Source organism: Convolutriloba macropyga, unplaced genomic scaffold (genome assembly GCF_964194025.1).
Source record: "Convolutriloba macropyga unplaced genomic scaffold, txConMacr16.3 SCAFFOLD_1619, whole genome shotgun sequence".
Classification (NCBI taxonomy): Eukaryota; Metazoa; Xenacoelomorpha; order Acoela; family Convolutidae; genus Convolutriloba; species Convolutriloba macropyga.
In genome coordinates, this window is record NW_027450022.1 from 35540 (window position 1) to 44870 (window position 9331).

General features: G+C 42.3%; 1 pseudogene; it reads right to left on the minus strand.

The window, feature by feature from the left end:
• Positions 1-1683: 1683 nt before the first annotated feature.
• On the minus strand, positions 1684-1835 carry LOC142355554 (5.8S ribosomal RNA; annotated as a pseudogene).
• Positions 1836-9331: the final 7496 nt, after the last annotated feature.

The following is a 9331-nucleotide window of genomic DNA, read 5'->3' on the forward strand; positions in this document are numbered from 1 at the left end:
GTAGTTGATTGTCTCTTAATTGGTTCACTGACCAATATGAGACAGAAACCGATTCAGCAGTTTTGTTCGCTACTACTATCAAACACAGGTCGAAGTTTCCATTCAGTCATTAATTCCAACTTTCAAATGTTGTTGTTTCAGCTTTCGCTTACTAGAAGCAACATAATACTCGCTGCAATACAGACCTCGGGAAACCCTCACCGTGAATAAGGTTCACTCACATATTTCACTACATTTTGCGTGGGATTGGAGATGAGGCTACTCGTTCTTGCTCAGTACTAGGCTGAAAATTAACGAAACTTCGTTACAAACGTTCACATGTTGATGTTTCCGCTTTCGCGTACTCGAAACAACATAATACTAGTCTTTGTAATTTAGTTTCATAATTTCAACTGTTCTCATGCAGAATTTTTGCTCATTCTTATCCCAAATTTTGACCTGGCTACTAGTTACACTCCTTGTACTTATTGCAAAATGACCACAAATTTCAACAGCTTTCACATGTTGCTGTTTCGGCTTTCGCTTACTACAGTCAACATAATACTCGTTGCAAAATAAGTGCTCGGCATCTGCAATTTTCCAAAGACGAAGTTTCGCCAGTTCAATTTTCGCTCGCCAATTATGGCTACTAATTCACACGGTACTGAGCTCAACAACATTAAATTTGTTCAGCAAGACTTTCACATGTTGATGTTTTGGCTTTCGCCTACTAGAAGCAACATAATACTCGTCTTGTTAGCTCATTCAATGAGAATAGCTTTTCCCGTTGAGAATTTTTGCCTTCAATTGGCGTTGTAGTGAGTTTGGCTACTCAGATCACCAAATACTTGTGACAATTCGAACCAGAAATGTTTTCAATTTTCACATGCTGATGTTTCGGATTCAACCTACTAGAAGCAGCATAATACTTGTATTCAACAATTTCTGTATCAAATCCCAGTTTTCTCTGGTGCATCTTTGCCAAACTATTCCAAACTGCCTGAGTCTGAATACCAATTACAGGTACTAGTAAATGCACGTTACTAAGGACTATATAGTTCTAGGTTACTGTACACAACGACGTTCACATGTTGATGTTTCAGCTGCCGCTTACTAGAAACAACATAATACTTATCGTGCATACCTTTCCATAACTTGTCCTTTTCAGATGCATTAGTTTCCCTTTGTCTTGGCTTCTACAGTCAGACTGGCTACTAGTAACAGCACAGTACTAATCACATATCGTTCTACAGTTTGCAGACAACTTTCACATGTTGATGTTTCAGCTTTCGCCTACTAGAAACAACATAATACTCGCTGTATACATTTGTAGTTCTCTATGTAACTTTCATGTGAAGAAGTTTCGCCAGTCTTTTTGACTGTCTCAAATCTGAGTCATGCTTAGGCTACTAGTTGCTTCATAGTACTTATCGCCTCGAGATCATTGAACAAAACTTGATTTTCACATGTTGCTGTTTCAGCTTCCGCTTACTAGAAACAACATAATACTAGTCTCATTAAGTTCCGTCTCTTTGCAATTTTCTTATGAAGAAAATTCGCCATCACAATGACTCCAGCAGTTCTTGATCAAGGAATGCAATCATTGATCAGAATGCTATTATTTGAATCGGTTCTGCTTTAAGTGTTCCAATTTTATTGGAAGCACCAACAATAGAACATCAATGTGTTCAATCGAGAGTTATATAACCCTGAATCGGACGCAGTCAACAGCCGAAGCCGAGACCGCCTTTTGCGTTAGAGAGGTCGGTAAACAAATCTTGCGATTCATACCGAATTAACACATATAGCTGTGCTCCTCTTCGTAAAGCGAGCCAAGTGATCCCCTGTTGAAGGATGTATTTGGACCAATCTAGTAGCATTTGGTTTCCAACAAGCTCTCCCAAGTTAGCTTACTTATTGGGCTTTTCAACCAATTCGGTTGGCTACAAGCATCATCAAAGTACTAGCCACAGTTTGATCGCAAAATTCTACGACTTTCACATGTTGATGTTTCGGCTTGCGCTTAGCCTACTATAAGCAACATAATACTAGTCATATCATAGAGCGTGATCAGCTTGTGACGTTCTCATGATGAAGTTTCACCAACAGTGTCTCACTTCGAGCTTAAATCCAGCTACTAGTAACTACACAGTACTGACTGCAACGATAACTTTTATCTATACCTTTCACATGCTGCGCTTTCGGCCAGGGCCTACTAACGTCAACATAATACTCGATATAAACTTTTGTTCATGATGCAGCTTCCCCATGCAGAAGTTTCGCCTTCAAATGCTCTCTTGGCCATATGACGTAAGAAAAGGTTACTAGTAACATCACAGTACTAGCCACAGTTTGATTGCAAAATTCTACGACTTTCACATGTTGATGTTTCGGCTTGCGCTTAGCCTACTAGAAGCAACATAATACTAGTCATATCATAGAGCGTGATCAGCTTGTGACGTTCTCATGATGAAGTTTCACCAACAGTGTCTCATTTCGAGCTTAAATCCAGCTACTAGTAACTACACAGTACTGACTGCAACGCTAACTTTTATCTATACCTTTCACATGCTGCGCTTTCGGCCAGGGCCTACTAACGTCAACATAATACTCGATATAAACTTTTGTTCATGATGCAGCTTCCCCATGCAGAAGTTTCGCCTTCAAATGCTCTCTTGGCCATATGACGTAACACAAGGTTACTAGTAACATCACAGTACTAGCCACAATTTGATCGCAAAATTCTACGACTTTCACATGTTGATGTTTCGGCTTGCGCTTAGCCTACTAGAAGCAACATAATACTAGTCATATCATGGAGCGTGATCAGCTTGTGACGTTCTCATGATGAAGTTTCACCAACAGTGTCTCATTTCGAGCTTAAATCCAGCTACTAGTAACTACACAGTACTGACTGCAACGATAACTTTTATCTATACCTTTCACATGCTGCGCTTTCGGCCAGGGCCTACTAATGTCAACATAATACTCGATATAAACTTTTGTTCATGATGCAGCTTCCCCATGCAGAAGTTTCGCCTTCAAATGCTCTCTTGGCCATATGACGTAACACAAGGTTACTAGTAACATCACAGTACTAGCCACAATTTGATCGCAAAATTCTACGACTTTCACATGTTGATGTTTCGGCTTGCGCTTAGCCTACTAGAAGCAACATAATACTAGTCATATCATAGAGCTTGATCAGCTTGTGACATTCTCATGATGAAGTTTCACCAACAGTGTCTCATTTTGAGCTTAAATCCAGCTACTAGTAACTACACAGTACTGACTGCAACAATAACTTTTATCTATACCTTTCACATGCTGCGTTTTCGGCCAAGGCCTACTAACGTCAACATAATACTCGATATAAAATTTTGATCATGATGCAGCTTTCCCATGCAGAAGTTTCGCCTTCAAATGCTCTCTTGGCCATATGACGGAACACCAGGTTACTAGTAACATCACAGTACTAGCCACAGTTTGATTGCAAAATTCTACGACTTTCACATGTTGATGTTTCGGCTTGCGCTTAGCCTACTAGAAGCAACATAATACTAGTCATATCATAGAGCGTGATCAGCTTGTGACGTTCTCATGATGAAGTTTCACCAATAGTGTTTCATTCGAATTGGTTCTGCTTTAAGCTCTCCAATTGTTTTGGATGAACCAGTTTTGCCCTTCGAAGCCACTTTTGTGAGCTTTTGTGGGTCTTTACCAAGAGGATATACCTCAAGGCCTCTTTCAATTCCTTTAAGTTCTTTCAACTCCTTTACAGTTTCTAGGTTCACATAGCTGCAAACCTTATTTCTAGTTTTAAGTCTGGCCAACTTGGGGAGAGTTGGTGCAGACCGTGACCAATTCTAGTAGGATGCCACAACAAGAATGTGATCAACTTAGCTTGTCGATGAACCTGCCCCACATTCAAACAACTCTATCGCCTTTTCCTCGTATAGTTATATGCGAGGGCCTCTCATAGAGAGCGCTGTTAGCAACCTTTTCCACATAGACGATAAAGTTGTGAGTGTTTTGCACATGGCTGTTGTCATCACCACGTGACGAGTCAACTCAGCTTGACTCTCTACACTCCGACAAGCTTTGCACATACGCCTTTAGTTCAGTATGTGTCTTTAATCTGACTCCGGTGCCTCAAGCCGGAAAAATTGTCAGATTATGATCATTATCGGTTAGTCATCCCGATGCAAGATCGTATCGTACTGTCTTTGTCTACCTCCAGATTCCGAAGAACAGGAGGAGACTCTCCCAGACCTACATATCTGGGAGAATGTTCAGAGGGCGAGAAGCTGTGGATTACTCTCCCCTAAGAACTGACTAAACTTTACCCTCGTCCAAGGTAAGTTTATTTTAGCTAGCCTTCTATGTAAAGGATCTGAGGCTAAGCTGTGTTTTTTCGAGCCTTTGGCTCGGAGCAAGTTCAGTGGGCGCCCCGAGTAGCTCAACTCTTTCCCACTGAACAGCGCAACGCTCTGTCACTCGCTGGGATTTTTGCGTGTCGGTTCTAACCACGCGACTTGTGGACCTTTTTAGGCCTTTCTCATTCACAAGTCTATAGCTGGGCTTCTATAACCCAGCTTCTGAGATCTAGATAGCTGCAGTTCTGCTAGGCTGCTTTTGCTAACTAGTCTCCCTTTAAGCAGTCCCTTGCCATGACTGCTGAACTATGTATCCACACAAGTAGTTTTTGAGCTCGATACATAATTCGAGATTGGTTGCCAAGCAATCTCTAGCGACAGAGCGTCATGCGCACTACAGACATGGCCTCTACCAGCAGCCATGCCCGAAGGAATCAATCACTGATCCTTCCGCAGGTTCCCCTACGGAAACCTTGTTACGACTTTTACTTCCTCTAGACAATTAAGCTCGATCCGCTTCATCCCGTTGCCGGAGACCGAAGTCCCAACAGTAGGAATTTGCAATTCTTGCTTAACTATCCAATCAGTAGTAGCGACGGGCGGTGTGTACAAAGGGCAGGGACGTAATCCCTATGAGTTGTTGACTCATAAGTACCAGGAATTCCTGGTTCACGTCTGCAAGTTACAACAGACGATCCCCTTGAAGCGCTGTACTTTTCTCTGATTGCCCAGTCCATTTCGGACCAAGGGCTGAGTACTCAATCTAAAAGTACACAGTGTAGCGCGCGTGCAGTCCAGAACATCTAAGGGCATCACAGACCTGTTATAGCCTCACTTCATCTGCGGTATTTAATTCCGCATAGTTCCTCTAAGAAGTGTTTGAATTCACATATAGTGAATTTCATTATTTAGATGGAGAAGATCTCGTTCGTTATCGGAATTAACCAGACAGATCACTCCACTAACTAAGAACGGCCATGCACCACCGCCCATATAATCATGAAAGATATTCAATCTGTCAATCCTTAAGATGTCTGGACCGGGTGAGTTTTCCCGTGTTGAGTCAAATTAAGCCGCAGGCTCCACTCCTGGTGGTGCCCTTCCGTCAATTCCTTTAAGTTTCGATTTTGCAACCATACTTCCCCCGGAACCAATAAACTTTGGTTTCCCGGTTAATCTCTTGCCAAGTCAAGATCGACTTTGACAAATTGTAGGTTGGTATAGTTTATGGTCAGAATTACGAGGGTATCTAATCCTCTTCAATACTCTGACTTTCGTTCTTGATTAATGAAAACATTCTTGGCAAATGCTTTCGCAGTAGTTTGTCTTGCCACGATCCAAGAATTTCACCTCTAACGTAGCAATACAAATGCCCCCGTCTGTTCCTTTCAATCATTACCGCACTCAGCCAACCGGCATCAATCGAGTAGCGGGTCATTCTCCATTATTCCATGCTTTATTATTCGATCCCAAAGGATGCTTTGAACACTCTAATTTTCTCAGGGTGAAAACACCGTTTCCACAGTTCGTCACATTTAAGTGCAAACTATTTCTTCGATGCGAAGGATGAGCGGAACGAGTCAACAGATTTAACTGAAGACCATGTTGCCGTTCTACTCAAACAGATCCAACTATGAGCTTTTTAAACGCAGCAACTATTGCATACGCTTGTAGAGGCTGGTATTACCGCGGCTGCTGGCACCAGACTTGCCCTCTACTCGTTCATCAATGGAGCTTTTAAGTCCATTCCATTCTGATTACAAACCATAAAGGTTCATATCATTATTTCTAGTCACTACCTCCTCGTGCGGAGAGTGGGTAATTTGCGTGCCTGCTGCCTTCCTTGGATGTGGTAGCCGTTTCTAAGGCTCCCTCTCCGGAATCGAACCCTGATTCCCCGTTACCCGTCACAACCATGGTAGTCCGTTACACTACCATCATAGGTTGATAGGTCAGAAATTCGGAAGTTCCGTCCCCAAGCCGAAGCTATCTGGGATCTTTCAGTTACTAGGACTCATCACGGGATGTGTCTGTACTTAGCAAATCACCCGGTGTAGTCTTGTAAAAGTCTCCGACAGTGTCGGACAATCAGCATGCATTAGCTGCAGGGTTACCGCAGTTATTCATTTAGCTTGCAAATCAACTAATAGATAGTAACTGATTTAATGAGCCATTCGCGGTTCCACTTTTTCAAGCTTCGCTTGCACATGCATGGCTTAGTCTTTCAGACAAGCATATGGCAACTGACAGGATCAATCAGTTTAATTGTACTTTGAACAATCTTTCGATTTGTTCGAATTTAGAAAGACATAGCCTTGCGGCCTCGTCAATCTTGCTTTGAGCTTTTTAAATCACGAAGAGTTTCAATGCATGCTTTGGCATGGCTACTAGTTACTACACAGTACTCTACACACTTAGAGTTACCCACGATTACACATTTCACATGCTGATGTTTCGGCTCGCGCGTACTAGAAACAGCATAATACTATGTGTACTGGTAGATAGCGCTCTGTGAGCATTTCCCATGAGCAGGTTTTGCCCTCCAAATCTCTGTTCTACTGTTACCAATACCGGCTAACAACTGTATCATACTAGGGAGAATTGACTCATGATTTAAAAACCAGATGTTCACATGTCGATGTTTCGGCTCTCGCCTACTAGAAACAACATAATACTAGTCTGTTAAAAATCTCAATCACGCCGCCTCTTCAGATACAGAAGTTTTACCTTTTATTGGTTAGAGAACAGCTTTCCAGCTGTCGACATGGTTACTAGTAACAACACCGTACTCAACACAAAAACTTTTCAACTTCACAACTTTCACATGCTGATGTTTCTGCTTTCGCATACTAGAAACAGCATAATACTTATTGTTTTGTCAAGTAATTTGTGTGTCTTTCCCATGTGAAGTTTCACCGGTCAACAATGTTTCCCTGACCAATTACGGCTACTAGTAGCTGTATAATACTAGGGAAAATGATTGAGGATTTAATATCAGATTTTCACATGTTGATGTTTCGGCTTTCGCCTACTAGAAACAACATAATACTAGTCTGCTAAGAAATCTCGCTCAAATTGCCTTTTCACATACAGAAGTTTCACCTTCTATTGGTTAGAGAACAGTTCTCAGCTGTCGACATGGTTACTAGTAACAACATCGTACTCAACACAAAAATTCTTCAACTTCACAACTTTCACATGCTGATGTTTCTGCTTTCGCGTACTAGAAACAGCATAATACTTATTGCTTTGTCAAGAAGTGTGTGTGTCTTTCCCATGCGAAAGTTTCACCGGTCAGCAATAATTGCCGTGTCCAATTAAGGTTACTCATAGCTGTATAATACTAGGGAAAATGATTGAGGATTTAATATCAGATTTTCACATGTTGATGTTTCGGCTTTCGCCTACTAGAAACAACATAATACTAGTCTGCTAATAAATCTCGCTCAAATTGCCTTTTCACATACAGAAGTTTCACCTCTTCTTGGTCACTGTACAGATGATGCTGTCTGTTCTTTATTTGGTTCTGCTTATTATAAGGAGGGGCATCACTCCTTCCTCCTTGGTTTGCATGCATTAAGCCTGCTTTGTGAAAAGCGTATCTTTCTAGCTTTTCTTCGCCTTACTCGAGTAGGACGATACAATCCAGACATTAGTCAGTCTTGGTGTAAAGTCACTGAGTATTATTCGGTTCTGCTTTATTCAGCAATATGCTGTATAATTGTTGTAATTTGCGAACATATTTGTTCTCAGTTCCGAACTACTAGCGACGACAGATTACCAGCGGTCATGAGCCATCAAGGTAGTTCTTTGGTGCATCAAGTAGAGAGGTGCCATCAAACAACACTTCCCTAATAATGCTACACACATAGAATTTGCTACAGTGCAGCTTTTTACTTTGCAAAATTTGCGCACAAATTTTGCATAGAATAAATGTTTTATCAAGATTTTTAGATCCCCTCCCTTGAGAGAACGTTACTCCTTTAAGTGAACACCCCGCGGCGTCCTGTTGTTATTGCTTATAACCATTTCGCAAGCCGGAGGCATAATGCACTACGCAAGCCGCTACTTTGGCACAGAGGCACCTAGTTTTACACCCGGGACTTCAGGTGGCCCAGTTTTACACCCAGTACAGCGGTGCCAGTTGGTAACCCGGTGGATCCTCGGAGACCAGACATGATCATAGATCAAACCCGATGTATGCTACTCCTGAACGTATAGTATCTCCACTGTGCAATGAAATTATCGTTCGTTTTCGGGCCTTCCTATACGTTCAGCAGACAATCGCTAGGAATTCACCTCGTGACCCGTGGTGACCACACTGGATTTCAAGTTTATTGATTTGGACAGACCTGTCATTTATTTTGCTTTTCAGCTTCAGTTCTGCTCGATCTAGCTTGCCTAAGGCTTGATCTCGCTTTGCTCACCCCTGTAGGAGCCTCTACTAGTACCACTCGGAGTAATGGGGAATCCACCAGACCTAATCGATGAATGCCATCAAACAACAAACATCATACCCGGCTTCATCAGGCATATTTTATTACTTCCGAGAGGTACTTTAGTATCAGATCTTTCTCCATGCCTCTTATGAGGACCCGTCAGACCTTTCGGTTTATCGTTTAGCTTCAGTCCTGCTCGATCTAGCTTTCCCAAGGCTCGATCTAGCTCTATTCGCCCCACTAGAGGGCTCTCTAAGACCCCTCGGTCTTAGTGTTAGCTCCGGTACTGCTCGGTCGTGCTTGCTGAAGGCCCGACCCAGCTTTAGTTAGATTCTCGTACTTTCTCTTGGCCTCTCTAGGAGGACCAGACAGACCTCTCGGTCTATCGTTTAGCTTCAGTCCTGCTCGATCTAGCTTGCCCAAGGCTTGATCAAGCTCTATTCGCCCCGCTAGAGGGCTCTCTAAGACCCCTCGGTCTTAGTGTTATCTTCTGTAATGCCTAACCAAGCTTACTACAGGCCTTGGTCAGGTCTTTAT